Raw genomic sequence first — 23,013 nt, 5'->3', positions numbered from 1 at the left:
TAAATAGCTTTCCTAGTAAAATAACCACTCCAACTTTCATTCATTAACAATGCATAGCAAAGATTTACAAATCTAAAATGCTGAGTACCTAGAGCCTAATCTCAGTTGTATACACAATCCCACCAGAAAAACTGGATATCACTTTCACTTTAAAAAGCAATTACAAGTCAGTGGAAAATTTCTAGGAGTTGCTATTCAATTAGAACCTATCACATCAGGAAAAACAAACCAGGTAGCACGCTTTTTTATGTGCCCAGATGCAACACTTTTAGCAGAGTTTGCCAGTGTAGGTGGCAGTGACAAAAACATGAAGTCATTACTAAGCATTAGAATCACAAACCGATTTATATGCAGTTGTGGGAGCAAACACCATACCCAGTGACACCTATTAATTGAACTTGCTTCAGCTGAAACTCTCATGTGACGTATTTCATACAGCCCCGAGTTGTATGCTACTGGAGTAACGGGCAGAAAGAGCAGCTGGCTAGTCTGAAAACTCAGTTTGGTTTTATTCCTTGCACTTTTATTTTGGGTTAGCAAAAGCATGAATTATAACTCTATTCCTGTACTTACAAATGATACTATTCTATATATATGTTTTACATTCAAACTACAGCACAGCAATTGAATATTTAGTTGGGGTCTTTTTCCCCTGAAAGACTTAAAACTCCATGAATCATGACTTATGTACATGACTTTTCACTATGGAATTGAGTTTCTAGTTCTCAAATAAAAAAACCACACAAACATTAAAAGTAATCTGTAAAATAAATTTTTCTGCCACTTTCATATTTTAGGTCTAATTTGCATTTTTTGAATATCATGATAAATATTCTTAAAGTAGCTAAGGATTAAAAAAAAATCAACTGGACTTTCTCCATGATGCACAACATGTGATCCTACACGCCAACTTCTAGGAAAAACGAGGAATACATCAAAAATGACCAATAAATGAATAATTAAAATATATTTTAAAAAAACAGTGTCATGACTGTAGGCATATTTCTACATTTGTTATACAAGAATATATTTTTAAAAATTGTTTAAACTATCCATCTTAGTCCCAGAAAAACTAAAAATGCTGTTTGGATAAATCAGTTGTTCTTCCCAAAGGCAAAACCAGAAAATGTAAAATTTCAAATCACCTTACAAATCTGTCAGACCACAAAACTCAAAATTTAAGGCTTATCAGGACTTTTTAAATTGATATGGGTATTCATGCTGAAAAAAAACCCTGTTGCAGTACTAACTTCATCACTTCACCTACATTTCTGCATAATAAGTCTTACAGCATTACAGCTTTTACACCCCTGCTGAGTGGTAGGTACCCTCAGGCAAATATGTGCTCCTGGTTGCCGCATCACGTGCAGACCTCCTCACTCACCATGCACACGACACACCCACTGTATCCTGTTCTCCAGACCTACATGTTCCCACAGCTGTGAGAAGCCCTTGTGCTGGTTCTGGTGCCACTCCAGAATTCCCACACTCTAAACCTGTGCTTCTCATGTCTCTGGGTGCTTTATCTGTTTATGTATAATACTGCTTTTCACTCAGCTCAAAAACTACAACATCCTTTCAAGCAATGCCATAAACTAACAGTATACTTATTTACACAACTTCATTCCTCCCTCTTGCAGTGTTTCAGGTTTGTCTCCAATGACCATTTTGAGTTTTCCTTTCTACTATAGCATTTGAATAACATTTTTTGTTACCATGAAGCAACACACAGAATACAAGGTGGGAAACTACATTTGACTTGTTAGATGTTGTTATAGAAGGATCATTATCATACATGTATTACTTCAAATCGTCTCAACTAGTTCTTAGAGACATTGACTTCTATGACTCACCCAAGCAGTTCACAAAACCAAATGAAAATGCTATTATTTTGATCAAATACTGACATTAATTTCTAAATTCCTGAAAGACTCACACTAACTCTATTCCCTATGTTGACTTGTTTTTGTGAAGTTTTCTTGGAAAGAAACTGCACAGAACAAACTCTTAACAGCAAGAAACTGAGGTGGGAAGTTGAAATCATGTATTTGTTAAACTGAACCTTTTAGAAACTGATCGTTATATAGCAGTGTTATATTCTGCTTCTAGAAATTTGTGAACTTGCATTATTATAAGTGTTCTGAACACTTTTTTTACTTCTTTCATGACGTGCAAGTTCATGGACACATCAGAAAGGTTGCTTTCTAATGCATGGTCTAGAGAGATTCATTAAATCTGTAGCATTTGGGTAGCTTATAAAAACTAGACAGCAAAGACAGATATCAAACATCTCAAATTACGAGCAACACGACAAGAAACAACATGTCACCAAAACTACTGACAACTAAAATATGATACTGCACAGTTTTACCACTTCTTTTTTAATACTATTTGATAGACTTACATTGGCTAAAGCATTCAAGCTTTATTAAATACAGACTTATAATAGATTTTTTTCTGAAGAGAAAACAGGAAATAGATTTAACCCAACCATTTCTCATTCACCCTGTAATTCCAAAAGCTCATCTTCATTCCCACTTCAATTTAATTTGGCATTCTTCAATAATTCTGACAGCTCTCACCTTTGGTCTACATGTTGAAACTGACAAGTCTTAGAAATGCTTCTACTGAGGTTTAATCTTTACAGGAAAAACCACACAAAACAGTTTTGGGGTTTTATTTGGGTTTGTTTCTTGTTTTGCTTGCTCAGTCTTCTAGGCTGATGCCTTTTGATTTCTTCATTAAAACTGCTTCAATTTGCACTTTTGGAACACATACATTAAGATACATTTACCTATCTCCTGAAGGTATGGCAGGGGTAGGTTTTAAGCATCTCCAGCCGTCAACTGTAGGCAATATATTTACTCCATAAATGTGGTCAGATGAGAAAGCAAAAACATATTTTCCATTTTAATTAATAACCAAAGAAATAGTGACCATTTATGTATTTTATTCAGTGTCTTAAAACCAGAAAAAATAAAGAAACAATGCTAAGAACACGACTGAAAAGCCAATTATCTTCCATTCTAAACCCCTTCTGAGAGATGATGGATTTGAAGGAACTAATCACAGTATGAGGAGTATTTAGCAATATATTTTTCCTTCTTAAGGGAAGGCAAACAGACGTAAGTATCTTTATGGGAACGATATATGCACACTTCTGTTCAGAAGAGGGCTTGGGGCTGCTGAAACCCAAGGTCCTTGAGGTCTCAGGTCCTTGAGAATGCCTGCAGTCTGCCTAGACATAGCAGCTAGGAGGTAGCACCAAGCAAAAAAATATCTTTATTTAGCAGCATCTTGCAATATTGAAGAGCTACCATTCCAGCTTTTGGAAAACTCGAGATGCCCAATTCCTACATGGCATTAAGGTTCTTGTGCAAAATAAAGCATCATAAATTATCTTGCCTAATGGCAAAATAATTATGATTTTTTAACATCACAGTGTTGAAGATTCTTTGAAGATACTAGAGTAAGTCACCTGAGCACAAAGTTGAACAAACAAAAACCCTTCAGCCATTAACTGTCCAAATATTTTACTATTTGATTGCTGAAACCCAGTGTCCTTTAGTAGGCACTGCCAGGTACTCAGGGACCAGTATACTGTTAGGGGGAGGTAAAAAAAATCTCAAAAGATGTTGGCTGTTTGATTGGAATTTTGTTTTCTTCAACTATTTTGAGTTATTAATTTAAAGTCTTTCACTATCGATGGAAGTTGTCACTTAAATCTTTGAAGCTGTTTTATGAAACGTGCTTGCTGCCACTAGGAACAAAAGCTTAAGAACCTACCTTTGTTTCAGGAACATGGGTAGAATGAGAGTTTGTTGCTCAGTTATTCCCCAGAATTTTCTAGTACTCTTGCCATTGAAATCTAACCCTCCACCCTCAGAATTGTCAAAAAAAAACAAACCCAAAACAACAAAACTTCAGCACATGGTGACGTGAAAGGCTTGGAAATTTGCATTTGAAAAAAAACCCAACAAACAACAGGTGATGGGATAACACTTTACAGCCTTATTTGTTTTATTGGTGCTAGACACTGGCATTAAAATCAGCAGTTTGTAGGCTTTGTGGTTGCTTCCTTACATGTCGTTTTATTGTATTTTATTAAAAGAACATCTTGTTTGCACAAAATAATTAATTTAGCACCTCTAAAGCATCGTTATTCTTCATTTCAGCCTTTTTATTCTAATTTAACTGATGGACAGCTAACATAGGTACCTTGAACAAAACAACTGCACATGTTCACGCCACCCCTAAGGATATAAAATACCCACTATTTCCACACATATTTTCATGCACATATTTTCATACTCACCCTCAAGATTATACATCCACAGAAAGTTTATAATCAAAGGCTTCACTCTGAAGAACTGGAGAGGCTGTTTGCATGCATAATGCTTAAATGCTCAGCGTAGCTACCCAAGACAATACTTCAAGGTCACTCCCAAAGCATCCTAGCTAAATGACATTTATTTAGCATCCCAAACTTTTTCTCACAAATACAGTATGACAGAATATGAGGTAATGTCCAGGTTCCTAAGAATAGCAAAGACATGCCCAAGGCCAGGAAAAACAACCATGCCAGGCTAGAAACTTCCTAATTGGCCAAGGTGTGCAAGTTGTTCAATACCAATGTACACTACACACAGACCTACAAAGTCACGTGTGCACATTCAACTCAGCTGAAGAAGCAACATCATTACTTATATGTGTGGGACTCACAGTACCATATATGCAGTAAGAATAAGAAATGAAGCATCAGCAAGAGACTTCTGCTGAGATTTTTCAGTTTTCACAAATCTGTTCGGATGTACCAGCAGGTATCCTGCTTCCAAGACCTTAAGAAAAAATGCTTAATGACTGGTCTCTCTGGATCCCATTAAGTGATCATGTAAACAGCAGGACACTGAAAGGCACTCAACAGAAATCTCTTAGTAACATTTTATGCCACCACACAGTTTGGGTTTTATTTGTTCCTGAGGAAATTTGGAAATTCATTCAGGTTTGCATAATCAAAGTATCATATACAAGAATAAGAAATAGTAATTGTACAAATCAAGTACAACTATGAAAGATAAAATTCCAAAGACAGAAGACATATGCATCCTGATTGCAAAGCATGTATTATGAACTTTATTCAATAGTGTTCTGTGAACAGTATCAACACACTACTTTCAAAAAATGCTAAAAGCCACTGGACTGGTCTAGCAAAGTGTGTTTTACCTAGTAATCACATTACATGGTACAGCTATGCTTATCTCAAAGACCTCATGTAGAATGCACCTGACCAGCACCCAGAATATCCTGACAGGGAAGACCAGCCTACAACACAGGGTCAGGCTTCCCATTAGGCAGCATTCTCTACAGTCCTATCAGTCATGTGGCCAAAGTGCCTCTATCTCATAGTTCCTCTAACAGATGAATAAAATTTGCCTTTGGGCCAAGCATGAATTAAGCCTGATTTTAGCAGCATGCATGCCCAGCACCTGCTGAAAACAAGACACTTCCAAATGTGCATCAAGCTGGGCACTGCTGGTAGAACTGGTCATTTACAAATCCTGACCTGCTTAAACAGTAATAATTTTGCCCTTCATCCCAAAAACTAGGAAAGCTCGGTCAAGTACTGCCTCTCATATATTTAAGATGGACAGGATTGTGTCATTGCTTTGGCTGTGATTTTCTTTATAGTAGCTGGTAGAGTGATGTGTTTTGAATTTCAGAAAATAATGTTGTGAACACATTGATTGATGTTTTAGCTGTGGCTAAGCAGGGCTTATGCTAAGTCAAGGACCTTTACTGCTTCTCACAACACCCCAAGGCAAGGAGGCTGGAGCCCACTAGAAGCTGGGAGAGGACACAGTCAGGACAGATGGCCCCGGCTGGCCACTGAGATATTCCACACCATAAGATGGCAAGCTTGGTATATAAACTGAGGGGAAAGCTGGCCCTATTGCTCAGATACTTGGAATGGGCATCAGACAGTAGGTACCACCTACAGCAATGGCATTGTGCATAATTTTGTATATTCAAATTCTTATACCATTATTACTGTTTTTCCTTCTATTTCTGTACTACCAAATGCCTTCATCTCAACCTCTGCATTTTACCTCCTGTGCCCTTCCCTCTAGTTCTCTCCCCATTCCACTGGAAAAGGGAGTGAGCAGGATCTGAGTGGTGTTTCCTGACCTGCCAGCTTAAGCCAGGACAATTGTTAAATATGTATAATATTGACACTGTTACTTTCTTACCATATTAATTTTTTCAGTATCTATTGTAGTGAGTTTCAAGCTGTTTGTCACAGTAGCATCTGTCTTAGATGTCTTTTTCTGGCAAAGAAAGCTCTTCAACAATGAAGTAATTGTGGTAGCACATTGACCACATCTTGAGTTTGGGCATTTGTCCCAAGCAATCTATTTCAAAAGCAATGAAGCACAACTTAAAATTGAAAACAATTATATGTCACTATCTTTTACCGTGGAAGGGAAATCCTGGGTAGCTTTACTTCTTGGTGTGAAATGTAACCTTTGAGCTCCTTATACATTGTGCGATGACTACTGCTACTGTCAGCATAATTGACTTTTTTTCCTTCCAAAAAATATAATCTACTGAGAACTAAAACAGTACTGAAAACTATCCATGTAAAAATATTTTGTGTCATGTTTCTATATCACCCCAAAATTCTCTTGCAGCTTGAAACCTTCCCTCACCTCAACCCTAAAAATCGTCCAATTCTATGAATGCTACAATGCAATCAAGTCATAAAGGCAATATATTCCAAAAAAAGAAAGAAAAAAAAAAGAAAAAAAAAACCCTATCTTGACATTCTTAAAAAATGAACTACTCATACTTTTAGTACACCCAGCTTTTATTAAGATGTCAACAGAAAGCATTAAGACATTCTGTTCCACAATAAGGATAATCTTAAGGCCCTATTACTTGCGTAATTGGAATTTGGAAGTTTTAATGAACTCTAGTATGTTCAAGAACAAATCACAGGGTTATATTATTTTTTACAATATGCGGAATTAGAAATGACTATTCATTTTGACAAAGACTGATACGTCTAAAGTATTCAGTGTCAAAAATTATTTGAGTAATGACTGGCTTTCTGCTATTGAACAAAAACTAAAGCTACTCAGACATTTACTTCTAAAAGCTTTATTTTATTACCATTCAACATTAAGGGGTCTGAAAAAAATGGCCTTCTCTGTAGTGCTTAGATCATGCACTCATGTTTTCCATGTGGGATTTATCCTTCTTTTTGCAGACACTGCTGTGATAGCCATCTGAACTTACAAACTTGGAGTTATTTTTAAACACTGCTGTAATACAGCAGAGGTAAGAACAACTTTGATTTCCAAATGATAGGTTGAAGAGAAACTTTAGAAAATTTAAACCATATAAAAGTCTCAAGACAAAGTCTTGCTGCAATAACAACCACGTGACTAAGGTTTCGGAAGACCTCACATTTGCTGATTAAACACAATAGGAAGTCCAAGGGTTCAATAGCATTGCTTTGACTAAAGCAGTCCCTGCAACTGTAATTGTTCAAATGTTTGGAAGATTTGGGAGGAGAGCGAGGAATCAACCAACCAACAAAACCATATACACAAAAAACCAAATAATCCCCCCCACACAAACAAACAACCCAATACAAACAAACCTAACAACAAAACCAAACCTTACCAGAAAACTATGCACTTTTCATAAGTTATTTGAAATATCTCATAAAATTCACCTTATCTCCCTGGTACACCTTCACAACCTTTAATGGTTGAACTCAATGATCTCAAAGGCCTTTTTCAACCTAAATGATTCTGTGATTCTATTCTCAGATAACATATTAATAATTTGTTGTCTGAAGAGATTCTCAGCTCAGATATGCTATGTTTCTCTTACGTAAATAACCTGGTATGATGAAAGGTTTCAACAAAACCTTACAGAAAAATTAAATCTATACATAGTAGTTCACGCTTCCATTTCAGAAGTTTGTATCTTAGCTAAGAGTACACTTTCACTTGGACAGATCACTTTAATGTCAGACTGATTTCTGGATGCTCAGCAATTTATATGCACATAACACTGCACAGAATGAGCATCTTATGATGGAAACTTCAGGGCTTACCCTGCCACCACTATGGTTTCTGGGAAAATGCAACAAAAACAATCAGAAATTCAGACTCTAACAACTGAAGAACAGTTGATTAATTTATTAAATCAGTCATGAACAGTTTCATTAGGGTGGTACCTAATCACCTTGTCTACTGCATTAATGACAGTTATTTTTGATTATACACAAGTATTTACCCTTTACAGTACCTTAAATGTTGCTTGCCTCCTAACCAGAGCTTATTGCAGTATCTGTTTTTAATTACATTTCCCATCCTTTTCCCCTTACGGTTTTAAAAAGTACAGAGGATACGGGCACACGTAAGGGAAGAAATGTGCAGAAACTGTTTGGTCAATTCAAATCCTAACAGCCATAGGTAAAATCAAAGAACTGTATTTGGGTGTTCCAACAAAGAAAGCAAGTGTTGCTTAAGGTCACTGCCAGATTGACATTGTAGCTGTAAACACATGGTGCTAACTTTGTATTTTCACACACCATCACCGTTCTCTGGTGAATGCTTTTGTCAAATGTGAAAAAAACATAATTGTTTACATACTTCACCTGACATACCTGACATTACACTAAGAACTCAGCTACCGCAGAATGGATAAGAGAAATAGCTTACCAAAACCAACACCCAGCATAAAAAAGTTCAAACTGCTTTGCTAGAGCAGACACATTCAGAAATACTGATAAATTCAATTTCATTAGAAAGATGATAGGAGACTGCAGTTTTACATATCAGTTTCTGAACCTTGAAATCTCTCCACAAAAACCCTTCCTATCTAGAAATAAAAGCACCAGAGTAACTGCTACAGGAGGGGCTGCCCAACTGCTCCAAATGAGTCAGCGTGCCCAGCACCTTGGGCTGTTGGATGCAAGGCCAGCAGCTGAACAGATTGGGCTGTGTGTGTCCCTGTCCCTGCATACATAGGAACCATCTGGAAACAAACAGCTCAATCATGAAAGAGTAAAGCTAACGAGGAAAATTGCAGCTTCCTGATCCAAGGCCCCCCCCCCCCCCAAAAAAAAACAAATCAATAAAAAAAAGAGGAAAAAAAAAAAGGAGGTACTTACTTACTTCCTCACTACTCCTGTTTTAAGACTCACAAAAGATGAGGGCTTTTCTTTGTCTCGTTCTGCAACTATCCTTTTTAGCTACATTAAAACCATCACCATGGGAAATGAGGAGTCAGATATGGGAGGCAAGGCACATGGTTCATCTGGTCCTGATGCCTTGGTCTGAGGCCCCGCAGACCCAGCAGCCATGCAGCCCAGCAAGTTTCGCCGAAGGCTGCTGTCAGGTCATTGAGACCTTGCCAGTGGATGCTTAAATACACCTAAATTTAAGGCCACAGCAGCCCCTATAATACTCAAGGGAAACAGCAGTTGGAGGGAGGAGACAAGAAGTTAAGCAAATTCAGTCCATCATATCCAGGATCAGTCTGTCCACCATCCAGAAGCACGGGCCAATGAAAGCTGCACTGACAATGTGCAATTTCAGCTTGGCCAACCTCACAGCAACTCCAAGCCAGCCTGCGCCCCAGCACATGCCCAGGCTCCAGCTCTACCAGCAGCAGCTACTGAGAATCAACCCCAGCTGCTCTGAAGTTGGTGACTTCACCTTTAATGAGCCTAATTAATTTACTTTCAAGGTAGCCTGACTCCAGATTGCACTGTGTTTTCCAAATGTTTTCTGCAAAGCCAGGGGAAGAGATGCCCACTCCCTATGAGCCTCAACATGGTCCTGGGATATCCCTCCAGTTCAGGTGCTGTTTAGGACCTGCCAAGGGGAAAGACCCATTGCCTGCTTCCAGGAAAGCCTGGGGAAAAAAGCCATAAGGTAAAATACTGCAGAGCAAAATATTATGATTGAAAATCGAACTAGGATTTTATTATTAAAAACCGTCCTCGGATTAAGGATTATAACTCCTAAAAGTTGGGGGGCTTAAATACCTTCTTTAACATGAAGTAATACAGAAACAGAGATCACTACCCCCATTAAAAAGTGCTTTTATTTCCTTATTCAATCCTTCAGTTTTCTAACATAAATTTTTCTCTGCCACTGACAACTTCTGCATTATTTATACAACGGCCAAACTATAATTGGCCTCTTTCACTTGGGTGAATATCAACATATGGGAGAGAAATAGGGCAAGGAGAGAATGCAGATAAGTGACAATTTCCATATTTGTAGAGAAAACAGTTGTACCCTGACAGCGTGACAGGTTTTAGATGTACTGTTCTGCATTTATACATAGTTGATGTCTAGCTTATAAAGGTTCATTTAGCTAGAAAATCATCATGTTTAGCGGCTGGAAGGAGGCTGGAACAGAATGAGAAATTCTCATGATCTGTGTGAACAAGACAACCATTTTGCTGTAATACAATTTTTCAGAGTACTAGATTTTTCTTTCTAGACCATTCTGATTTAACTTTACTTTAGATCTAACATGAAGATCCAATTTTTACTGTACACAGTACTATGAAACCAGTGGCCAATTTCCAATTTTTAGAGGCAGAAATTACATAAGCTTAAAATACACATCCTATTGCCAGCTTTTCTTTTAGCTTAATGTAGCACATTTTATTCCCTTCTTTTTACCACAGCAATCAATTGGAAAAAAAAAAAAAAAAAACCCTGACATTTACATCCTGAACCTTTAATATTACAGTATATTCCCACATAAAGAAATGTGATGCCATCAATTACAGAGGGTCACATATTACTAGGATGTTCTGGTTCACAGCTGGGACAAGATCATCTGAGAAGATTTCTACATAGAAACTACACAAAGCTGTTTAAATGGATCTCGCACGACAGCTCAGAAAGTATGATTTCATCTCACTTACAAGCTACACTAGAACTACAGCCTTGAATTAGATTAAGGAGGAAGGGATGGGCTGGTTATGTGCAGGGAGGCAAGCAAGGAAGAACCAAGCTAACCCCTGAAAGCACTGTGCTGATTCAGGTGCAAAACTTACTGCAGATTCAGAGAGGGAAAATACACACTAGCAGCACCTGAGTTGCTGCGTTTCTTCTCTCCACTGAGAGCTTTACTGATCAGATGACCAGAGGAGAGGCAATTCTCACACTTTGCCCAGTGTGCTACCACTGGGGCAGACCTCATTCGTTCCCTGCACACTTCAGGCAAGATCTCAAGCCTGCCGGATCCACTATCACTCCCCACATTAGGTTCCATATTCAGGTTTCAGGAAACATCGAGCCTCTTAACAGTTGTGATTCACAGTAATATAAGGCATTTCCTCTCAAGGAAGCCAACTTCCATCAGCACTGACTGAAAAAGCCCGATTTCAAACTGCCCATAACTGCAAGTAAAATATTGTCACTCCCAATACAAAGGACCTTTATTTACTGACAAGATCCGCACCTTTCCGTGGAGCTGATAATAAACTTTTCACTACTGTTAAGACTCTGAGATATATAAAGTTTATTCATAGTGCTTCTGTTGCACTTTAAGATTCTGCAGAAAGACACACTGTGCATCGGCATTATTCTGAAACCAGAAAACTTGGGTTCAATTCCCAGCACTGCCACAGACTCACCGTAAGGCCTTAGACACATCACTAAGGATTCTAGTGTCCCATGTCCGGTCGGCTGGCTATGTCTCATCTAGTAATCCCAGACTTCTTATAGTCACTGGAAAGGAACAGATAGCTCCAGAGAGCAGTCCATCTCACACCAAGACAGATGCCTAAGGTAGGTCAAATGAATCACCTTCTGAAGGTATTTAAACTTAAATGAGATGAATCCTATCCTAATCTTCCTCTGCCATTGATCTCCATCGGTCATATGGGATTTATATTTCAACACATCAATAGGACACTACTTTGATTGGCGCCTACACAATATAAATGACTGTTTGATGTGTACAGGCTTGCACTCTTCACAAGGTCTATTTCTAAGACCTTTCCTTGAAATCTTCATGTCTACATTCAAGACAGGCTATCTGGGCAGCTATGGTTTTGACTTTGTATTTGTTTAGCCCATTTATGCTATCACATATCGGAGTAGTACTAGGTGTTCTCCTATATCAGCCTCTCACTGAGGGATGGGAGCAGAAATCTCCAACAATTATATCACCCTCTAGATAGACAAACTGGCTCTTGTACCGGGGAAGCTGCTGTAGCAGAATTTTGCTAATTCCTTTATCATGGAAACTGCTTTCTGGTATGAAGTAGCTAGTCTTTTAAGTATAACTGAAGCTGAAACGAGTTTGTCTCCTTTATGTCAGATAAATTCCCTCCTGGCTGCAGAAGGCTAAAATCCAGGTCCTTCGTACCATCCCACCTGTAAATAATTCAAATCCCAGTTGTGAGCATGGCACTATACACAAAATAGCTCTCTTCAGTAGCAAGTCAAACAGCTTACTTAGTTTTCAACTGGAAAATGGCAAATCATGATTACTGGGAAACAGGAAACTTTCTTCTATTTAAAACTCAAATTTATCATTTATGCCAAGGTGAAGGTAAAGAGGTTTTAAAGAGTGCTCAGCATAGTTTCTAAACAGAGCTCCAAACTAGATGTCCAAATCCCCTAGTAGGAACAGTACCTAATAACCGGCAAAATATAACTGGCAGAATGCCTAACAGACAAGTGCTTACATTTGCAGGTCTGAAGTTTCCATGATACAATTAAAATCCCTTTGAAGGAGAGGGCTGATATGGTTACAGCAGTGAGTTGTTTATTGATCTCTGGGGGCCTTAAATGATGGCACTTTTTCCAACATTTGAGCTAATTTTTTGGGGTTTTGTTTTTTTTTTTTGCACAGCAGTCCATGTCCCCAGTCAAAGATCTGGACCCTATTATGTTAGGCACAGTATAAACACATTACAAGATATGTCAGGACCTGTTCTAAAGAGACTGCAGAGCAAACACTGTTCCCTGAAAATATGAAGCAGGTCTTGATGAAACAGCCGTCGCTGGTTACAGCCCACATTTGGAATTCATGTGTTAACAGTGCATCCGTACATAAAAATAATATAAAATTTAAAAAAAAAAGAAGGAACATGGCCACCACACTGTATGATGTTTGCTTTTGATTTTTCCCATGTGTCTGGCAAGCAAGCAGCCTACAAAAACAAAACAGGTAAACAGGTTTAAAAAAGCCTAAGTAGCTATTTGAAGTGATGGTGACAATAAAGGACTTTTTATGCAGTCTTCCAACTCAACTATAAAAGTGCTTTGAAGGAAAAAATAGACCTATTTCTAGGACATAATCCTGCTCATCTAAAAAAAAAAAATATGATTCACTAGAAATACATTAACAAGAATTCTGGTCTATGTGAGCCAGAATTGGAAGAACAATACTAGACCACCAAGTCCAATGGAAAAAGCAGTGTCGCCTGAAGCAGTTGTTTTGTAACAGGAAAAATTTTAGCACACTTATTTCAGTCTCTCTTTCTGCGCCTTATCTAGGGAAAAGTTCACAAGTATTTACTAGTATTAAAACTCTTAGCAACTGTGACTGTATCCACATGTACAAGGGTGCTGTCCCATATGGTGACTATGTTTTTACATGTTAATCTTAGGCACTAACTTGCTGAAACCAGACAGCTAAGGTTTAGTTCTAACTCTGCTAGGCACAGTTTGTGTAAGTTATCTTCTTTATCTCTGCGCCGACAGGTACGGAATGTTTGACCATCATGGAACAACACGGAGCCCCTCCACTCACACACCTCACTGCTAAACCCATTATTTCCAGTTCCTCCTAATCTTGCTACACAGAAGTACAAAAAACTCATATAGCCAATAATAATGGGACAACAACTTGGCTCGACTAACCACAATTAATAAAATTGCTGATGGTCTTTAGGAGTAGAAGAGTTTCAGTACATTCCCCCACTCTTTTCTGGTAAGTACTACAGCTTAGGATAAACACTAAGCACAGTTCTGCACTATTTACCGTACAACCTCTTAAACTTTGTACCTAGAATTTATTCAATATAATTGCCTCTAAGTCTGATTGAGATACAACTACAACTACCTGTAAGTATCTTAACACCACCACCGCTACAAGTAGGACAGGCCAAGCTAATATTTTTCACAGTTTGAAGATAAATTCTTGTATTATTTCATCAGCATAATCCCTAAGGTATTCAGAATGATCAATACACTTATCACCAAAGGAACCATGAAAAAGCCAATATTTGGCCTACTGGAAGACAAAACCTTAAACAATTTGTTAACAATCTTATCTAGGCTCAGTACTCATTACATCCACCCAGGATCTTTTAGTTCACCCTTGAGTTCATTCTTTCAGACTTACACATTCACCAACTTGAAACCCCTAAAGCCAACACTGCAAACTATGACAAGTGGTTGGACTTTTACCTCCCCAGTAAAGACTACTTTTCTTCATCACAGAAAGAGTCGGAGAATTGAGTGGAAGAAGGCACAGTGACACCAAAGACTAGGGAATGCTAGGCATTGATCCCTTCCAGCAAATAATTTAGCTTCCTTCTGTGAAAGCAGTAACCACCACCAAATTCATACATTGTTTCAGAAGTAGCTGAAACAAATAGACATTGTAAGAGCCAAATTTCAACACAAAGCAAATTAACTGCTCCGAGTTTCGTTTTAATACTGAAAGGAAATTCCAAAAATCTATTAACCAGAGTAATACTGACATGTTCCATTAAAATTAGGCCAACTGTCATTCCTTTCACTTACATGCAATACATACATTTTGGAATTCCACTGATGAGCACAGACATCTGGAAAGGTAGAAAGAAGTTTTGGGATTCATTTGAATCCTTAAGTAACAGTGCAGACAGTCCCTACCATGCCTGCAAAAGACTGGTTCATCAGTTTAGCTGGACATTTCACTAGTTTTCGATTTAGAATCTAGTTGACACTACATGAATAATCAGTGCTCAATTCAAAAATCTGAGTTCTAGCTGCTTGATATAAAGATAAAATATTCATTACTATTATTCTTTTAAAATGCTGATTCCCAGAGTGAGTTTTATGCCTTGCTCACCTATAACAAAACTTTCATCAATATTTACAAAGAATAATTGATTTTGAGTAAACAGCTCACAATTATTAGACAGTGTACAATTCATAAAGCAAATATTTGCATATCAAATTTGAAAGTAAGCCCATTGTTAAAAACAGACATTTTGAAAATGACAAATGCAAGAAAAAACTACAGCATGTGACTTCAAGTGGTTTTTGTCCCAGATGATTTTATTTCAATTTTTCACTATCAGCATTTTCTCAGTAAGTTAAAAAAAAAAAAAAAAGTAAATACACATTAATAAAACCCCCAAACAGATCTATACTGTTATGCAAGATTTACAAAATAAAGCAAGTATACAAAATAAGAGCAGCAAAGGACTTACACAGCTATGAAGAAGCAACTGACCTCTGTCAAGGTCACGTGGATATTGCCTGGCATTCCTCGGATCTAACTAGCAGCTGAGCTAGCTAACAAAGCACGAAGTAAGAAAGTCAAAGATGATGAGCAAGTGCAAGGTAACTACATGTTGTTAGCATATGAAAAACAACTATGAAGAAACTCAAAACCTCAAAAAGAAAGGCATCCACTGTCAGGCTTTTCATAAGGAAATATTGGTATGTCCCAGATACGGTTATCAAATGCAACAGTATACCAGACAGATTTTTAATTAAATATTTGGGCTGTTAGAAAATACATAAACTTTAATTTCAGTATCTAGAAATCCTGCAATTCAACCAATATTCCACTTGCAGTCAAAAAACATGTTTGCCTTGTATGCTCAGCTGGATTATTTGAGGACATCTTTGGCAATTCAGTGGGAGTACATTCTCAAAGGTAGCCCCCCTCATCAGAGACACCTATTTTCTTAGCAGTGCCACCAACTAACTATCCACAGCCTGATACATGGAAAGAGATGCTAATCAAGCCAAGTTTACCCTGGTTGAACGCAGAATCATGACAGGATACCATGGTTCAGATGCCAGACACAAGGGTTGCCACCTGCACAGCCAGTTCCAAACCCAGAATGGTCCTTCTGGTACCATCTCACTAATGGGCATCTGGAAACTAAAGCCTATTTCCACAAATCCAGCCCATAACAATGAGACACTGGGCACTGGCACTCCCACATCTTAAAGAATAACAGGAAGCCTCTTTTTAAGTGAAGTACCTACTAATAAGCACAATTTATAGTTTTAGGACACATCAGAGGAACAAAATAAATGAAAAGAAGGGCTAGCAACTTCAAGAATGTTTAAATTAGGTCTCAAAGATGAACAGTAGTTAGATAAATAAACAAAATTTTTTCGTCAGTTACAATGGATGAAATAGGATTATAACATACAAGGGCAGCTTAAGGGAAGTTCAGACAGAACCTCTTCACACTGCACAACATGTCACATCTTTTACAACAAACGCTATTTAATCCAAGAGACACAATAGGAGTTAATAGCAGCAAGTTCAACGGGTTGGTGATTTTTAGGTCAAAAGGACAGGTGATTACCTCTTCCATTCTCAAGGATTAACACAAATCACAAATCCAGCAATTTCAACATCAAATCTAGAACTTGTACCTGGTCTAGTTAAAAGAAAAGAAAATACTAATCTACACACTTGAAGTAGAAAGGTGTCATCTGCTCAGTAAGGCAGTTCATATACTTGCTACTCTGATGGACAAAACACCAATACCTCATTTTGAGTCTGCGCTCTGGTAGCTTGTACGCCCAGCCACGCTGCTGTGTGAACTTCCATGTATCAGGGCACAACGTAATACCAGTATTTTCACTGTGAAGGGATCAAGGAGCCTTTCTGCATATCCAGCTTTTTAAAGAGAACCGTAAACTTTTAGGAGTCCCATCAGGAAACAGACTAGACACTACTCAGTTGAGACAACTCAAGTCCCTCCTCTAATTTTAGTCCAGCATCCTTTCTGAGATGGGCAGCCTTCCTACTCTCAACACTCCAGTCAGCGTTAACAGCTGCATACAACCTTTTTTCTCTTTAAGAGCAGACCATGTTACCCAGCTGTAAACCCAAATCCTTCTCAGAACCAGTATATAGGGGGGACTCACTTTTTTTTTTTTTAACTGAAGTAGCCAAAAGTGTTACAGTGCACTCTGTTAAAACACATTCAGATGTAGAATGAGAAACCAAATGAAATCAGCCTATAATAGCACTTCTTCCAACTTTATTAAAATTGGCACAAAAAACCCAGAAGTATTCTCATGAATATGGATTTTGTATTTTATTCCAGATCATTGTCAAAGGTAATGAAAAGAGTTGGAATAATGGAGATGGCAATTCCCCATACACTATCTGTTCTGGAATTTATTACATGGAAAAAAAGAAAGCTGTTCACATGGACAATAGTGCTGTTCTTCAGTATTATTTTTACAACTAGAACATCACCCTGAACTAAATAAAATGTCTTACTGAATTCAAAACACAAAGCTTACAGTTTCAACAAGAAACACAAGGAGTCCTTTTTTAACTCAAAAAGTTTAAAAACTCTTTCGACTGGGATGTATTATACGATCATTCTTTAACCCTCAGCTATTTGCCAATATATTGTGTCTTCTATCAACACATCATACCATTAAGTTTTCCTTATCAATTTATCCTTTAAAAAATCAAAAAATACAACCCTCCCTCTCTCTATCTGTATCATCACATATTTTAAGAATTCCTCCCAACTCCAATACTTCATCCTAGAAATAAATGTTTATAAAGAAATGCTGTCCATAGCTTCGGAAAGAGGCAGAAACAAAAAACCAACCACAAAAACCCCCAAACCACCTAAATAAAAAAATCAACTCTAAAACAAACAAAAAAACCCCCTAAATGCCACTAGTGGTCATTAAGTTTTCCAAACCATTGTTAGATCTAGTGTTCATCTGTACACAGATATATTTTCTAGGTAAAGCATGACTGTTAGCCTGAACCAGATAAGCTATTTGTCAAGGAATCTTTATTTCCACAGTGCTTTGCACAAAAGCACTCCAATTATTTTTAACTGCACTATCTACATAGTTATTTAAACACATGGACATGAGAGTTCATGGGTAAACTCATGTCTCTGAGCCAAGCTGAGTAATGGTTACCAGCATTCCCATTTTGCAACTGCTACAATGATTTTTCAACCACATGATTACAGGAAAACAATATCTTTAAGATAAAGGTGCAAAACAGAACTTGTAAGTGGACTTTTAATCAATTCATTAAAATATCACTGAGCAGCTTTGAGGCACCATGCTACCTAGTCACTATAGCCATGGCTACATTATTAAAGCTACTACAATACATTTGACCATAAATTCTGAATAGTGTCCCAGAAACTTACAGAGAGCATCCTTTAAAAAACCAAATTGGATTTAGCCACTCCTAAATAAAATCTTATTGTCCTGAAATTTTTATATAACTATAACAATTCAGGGATGATTAATTTTTTGGATAATTTTTCATGACTGTTTTAAAATTTGTTAAATCTTCATTTAAAAAGATAATATAAATATTAGAAGCTTATCAGATAACTACACTGCACAGGAGACATTCCAGATTTATTTCATGTTCTGATAGATTTCTCTGAGCCTATTTGGGGATGTCTAGAAAAGAGAAGCGGCATCCCGAGTTTGCAATTCTCTGAGAATTTAAAAGATGGCAACACCACTCCCTCTAGTATGGAGAGGGAGAAGTGTTCAGTGCCTGCTGTTTCAGGGAAATACCTCCAGACTGGCAGTGATAAGAAAACAGGTTAAGAAAAATGGTCAGCTCTTTCATAAGCCATTCATGTGCTCCTCCTTTAGCTACTTGGTGAAAACAAGAGAAGAGAAAAGCCAGCCTCTAAAACATACTGACTAGACATTTGTCAAAAGTAGTACACAAGGAAACGTTCTTATTACAGCTCTATCCAGCTTTCAGTCACTACAGAACTCAAAGAAAAAATTTGTATTAATAAACATTTTCAGTTCTTTTCTTATTTAAACAAGAAAAATTTTTCTACATGCTGCCGCACAAATTGCTCAGCCAATCCATGTAGCCCCTGAAAGAGATTGCCTGTAGCCTGCGCTTAGCCTATCACCAGAAGAAATCAGGAAAAACCCTTGTCAGTTGTCCTCCTCCTAACGCATTTTGTTTTGGTGTCTGGTATTTCTGTAAAAGATGTAACAGTATAACTAACCCCCATTTCCTAATCCCCTCTTTTACTGGGGTGTATGAGGGAGGAGTAAAGCCCTCTCTAGCAAAGATGACATTGTACCTAACGATCCTGAAAATATTTGTAAACCTAATGCTTTGTTTACTTAGTCTGGCAAATGTTTTTATTTTAACCTCGAGTATCTTTAGTAAATGTCGGCTGTAAACACAAATTCATAGTTTGCTCCCTTATCTGTATTTCTAATTAAGTTTTTTTCCTAGATACAGAGTTACATCTAAAACAAACACTCTATAGAGAATCAAAGTAAAATCAAAATATGAAGTATTTCTTTGTGAAACTGTATATATATATATAGGCATCATCAGCAGAGGGAAGGAGATCATGGTATCCTTGCATAATAATTCCTCTATGCTTTTCTTCCAGATATGCAGAAATATTTTCTTGTTCTTTTCAACTGTATCACAAACTTTAATGTCTCTTCCACAGTAGGTAATACGAGGTTGCGTGCACCCTTTATTCAGAAAGCCGTTCCCAGTAAAGAGTTTATCTGTGTGCTTAAACGAGCATGCAAATCTAAGACTACATACAAATACCATTAAAATCGTAAGCAGACTGCTGAATGGACAGGAAAAGACAACAGTATGCTAAATAAGAGCTTCATTTTCATGTGAGGAAACATCAATTAACTGAGTTCTGTACAGCTCAGTGGCTTAAAAACTTCTGCCAAGACACTAAGCTGCTCCTTCTTTTTACTTATTACAGCCAACCCTGCCAAAAGACCATAAAAATTGATTTTATGTTTCCGGTGTCTCTATGCTAGCTGGAAGAATATAGATTTTTTTTTTTTTCCTAGGTTTCTGACAAACACAACCTTGCCTTATCACACACCTTCACTACTCTAACCAACACTGAACATCTTTTTGGTCATCTCTTACATCTGATTTAAGTTATGATTAAGGTAGGAGAACATTTCGGATTGCTAAATCAAACACCGTTCTACACCTATGTTTTTAAGGGGTTTCTTGCCCATCAGTGTTACACAAGAGGCTATATCCCACTTGTACTGCTACAGCATACATGACAACTGATTATTTTTCACATTTGCTTTAAGGAAGTATTAGAACTGCTCTGTTAGACTGTGAGCTACCTCTTTAAATTCCAGCATCAATCCTTAAAATGTATTTAGCATCTTTCGCATCAAACATTAATAAGGCTCACTTAGGCGCTCCTAATGTGAAGGAAAATTTGGCTTGTATGAAATGGCTACACTGGAACATTTCATGCTTTTGCAAGTGCAGGAGTATGATTATTTCCTACAGCATGTCATTATCTTATGCCCTGTGGTTCTTTTGGAAATTATCTCTCCTCACTCAAGCTGCCTACACTATGTTTTTAAGCTATATAGTTTCAATTTATGAATTGTATGCATGCAAATTTCGAGCAACTATACCACAAGCCAAGTAATAGACCACATTAAAGTGTATTTCTCTCAGACACTACTAATAGAACTAAAAACCCAAAATGCTTGGAACAAAAAAAGATATATATTTGACTCAAGACATAAAATCAGGTCATTTGTTTCTGAGACAGACAAGAAAATACTATTCTAGACACATGTGCAATCAACTTATGCTTTTCCTGAGCAGGTTTATTTAAGCATAGCAGGAGATGTCATTTCGTGTCCTCACAAAGCAAATTAGTTCACTTCCTACTTGCCCTTGTACCCAAAAGCTACCCCCCCGCCCCCTTTTTGAGGGACACTCCTAAAACAACTGCCCATCTGTAACTCTAGATGTCAACTCACCAGGGAAAGGAAACTCCCATTGGGTCTACAAGTACCAGCCTTCCCTTTCCTAGGATGAAGTAACTCTCTCGGACAATAAAGCAGTTTAAACAGCGCATAACAGATTAACATGCAACATGGATGGCACACTGCACAGCAGCTCTGAGGATCAATATCACTGCTGCAGATTAGTAGTCTACTTGTCATCTACATGTATGCGTATCTGAAACTACTCTACTGACCTTTGTACAGAAAATATTGTCTCAGAGACAGTGAAATATTATTGCACTACAAGATTTTGCATTGAGTTTACAAGGTAATAAAGACAGAACAACTTCTTCACACACAAATGGCTATTAAATAAGGAAAATAAAATTTGACATGCCCCAGACAATCAAAAGAAATGATTTATTTGGATGCCAACATCTGTCTTGAGATTCTGGCCAAGTGCTTTTCTGTGCTCATTTAGGACTGTACTTGGAAAGCTTTTCAGTTACATCTACCTAGAGATTTCTCTCTACCGCTTCCCATCTGACAGAAATCACTCAGCTGGGTCTGATGAATAATAGCAAAAGGCAGCTTGTATCAGAGATGACTGAATTACAGATTGTTGAAAGTGCCATAAAGGCTCATTCCAATGACTACATTTAATTTATTTACTATACTGACTACCAGAAGCTAGTAGTCGTTTGATATCTTTATTTCAGAAGGCTGGAAACAAAAGAAATATTAACATTCTTTGTCACTTTCTTACTACTGTACCTAGTACAGTTTGATAGGCAAAATTAACTTTTAAACAGAGCGCTGATTCCCTACCCATACCGTGTGCGCCTAGGAACCAGAAGAGAACGTACCCAAACCAAAGCAGAGCAAGCGGTACTCGGTATGAAGGAAACAATGTCAGAGAAGATGAAATCGCACGAAAAGAAAACACATTAGCCTGACAGCCTTTCTAAGTAATGTGGGAAAGGCTTTTGTGAATTGATACATAAAAGATTAGCTGTTGTCCTGCGGTCCAGAAGACCAGCGCCGGGGCGGGGCACACCGCCGCGCCCCACCGCCCTCCGCCGGGGCGACCGTCGGGGACAGACCACCCTGCCGAGGGCGGGGGCACGGTGCTGGCAGCGGCCAGGTGACACCCGCAGAAACAAGTTGGCCCGGCGGCCGCCTCGGCGCCCGCTCCGGGCAGCGGCGGAGAGGGATGGAGGGATGCAGAGCGGACTGCTCCCCTCTCCTGTAGCCGGGGCGGGGGGCGACGGCGGAGCTCTGCGAGGGCGGGGAGCAAGGGGGGCGGGGGGGGGGGGGGGCGCGGGCGTCCCCTTTGTCTGTGTCGCCCCTCCCGTAAACGCCCCCACCCCCGCCGGGAGCGACCCGGGGGCGGGCCCCCGCCCCCCGGCAGTGCGGGCAGAGCCGGCGGGCAGGCGGCGTTACAGCCGCCCCCGGAGCGTGTGCGCTCCCCCCGCCCGCGCAGCAGGCAGCCCCCCCGCCCGAGGCGACACCGCCCGGGCGCGGCTGCGGGCGGCCCCGGGGCGCTGCCTTACCTGGCAACCGGGGCGGGCGCAGCCGGCTCCGTCCTTCAGCCTCTCCCCACGGCGGCAGCTCCCGGGGCGAGGCTGCGGTGCGCGGGCGGAGCGCCCCCGGCACGGCAGGCGGGCTGCCCCGGCCCCCTGCGCTCGGCGGGCTGGCGGCGCGCCGGGCGTTAAGTTTCAGCGGCGGTGGCGGCCGCCGGCGGGCAGGGCAAGGCGAGGCAGGCGGGGCGGCGGAGGCGGCACGGGGGCTGCGCGGCGCCGGGAGCGCCGCCACACTGCAGCGTCTCCAGGAATCCCTCCCGCGAGAGGCAGCCCATCACCCCCGGCCCGCCGCCCTCATTGGCTGCGGGGCGGGGAGACGCGCTCCCGCGGCCAATCGCCCGGCGCCCACCGAGGGTGGAGCCGCCGCGCCGGCCTCGCCCATCCCGCGGCCGCGGGTCCCCGTCCGCCCCGTC

General features: G+C 39.4%; 1 protein-coding gene across 1 annotated transcript in view; it reads right to left on the bottom strand.

Annotated features, from left to right (window-relative positions):
- SYT1 (synaptotagmin 1) overlaps window positions 1-22,789 on the bottom strand; it is a 338,139-nt gene extending 315,350 nt beyond the window's left edge. Inside the window, exon 1 of the mRNA XM_066183296.1 lies at window positions 22,571-22,789. The gene's annotated coding sequence lies outside the window, so the exon portion shown is untranslated. The remainder of the gene's footprint in view (window positions 1-22,570) is intronic.
- Window positions 22,790-23,013: the final 224 nt, after the last annotated feature.

The sequence above is a fragment of the Chamaea fasciata genome, unplaced genomic scaffold, assembly GCF_029207755.1.
Source record: "Chamaea fasciata isolate MVZ Bird 193981 ecotype frontalis unplaced genomic scaffold, bChaFas1.0.hap1 SCAF_5, whole genome shotgun sequence".
Taxonomy (NCBI): Eukaryota; Metazoa; Chordata; class Aves; order Passeriformes; family Sylviidae; genus Chamaea; species Chamaea fasciata.
The sequence above is the reverse complement of the archived record's forward strand: the minus strand, read 5'-3'. Positions and strand labels throughout refer to the sequence as shown.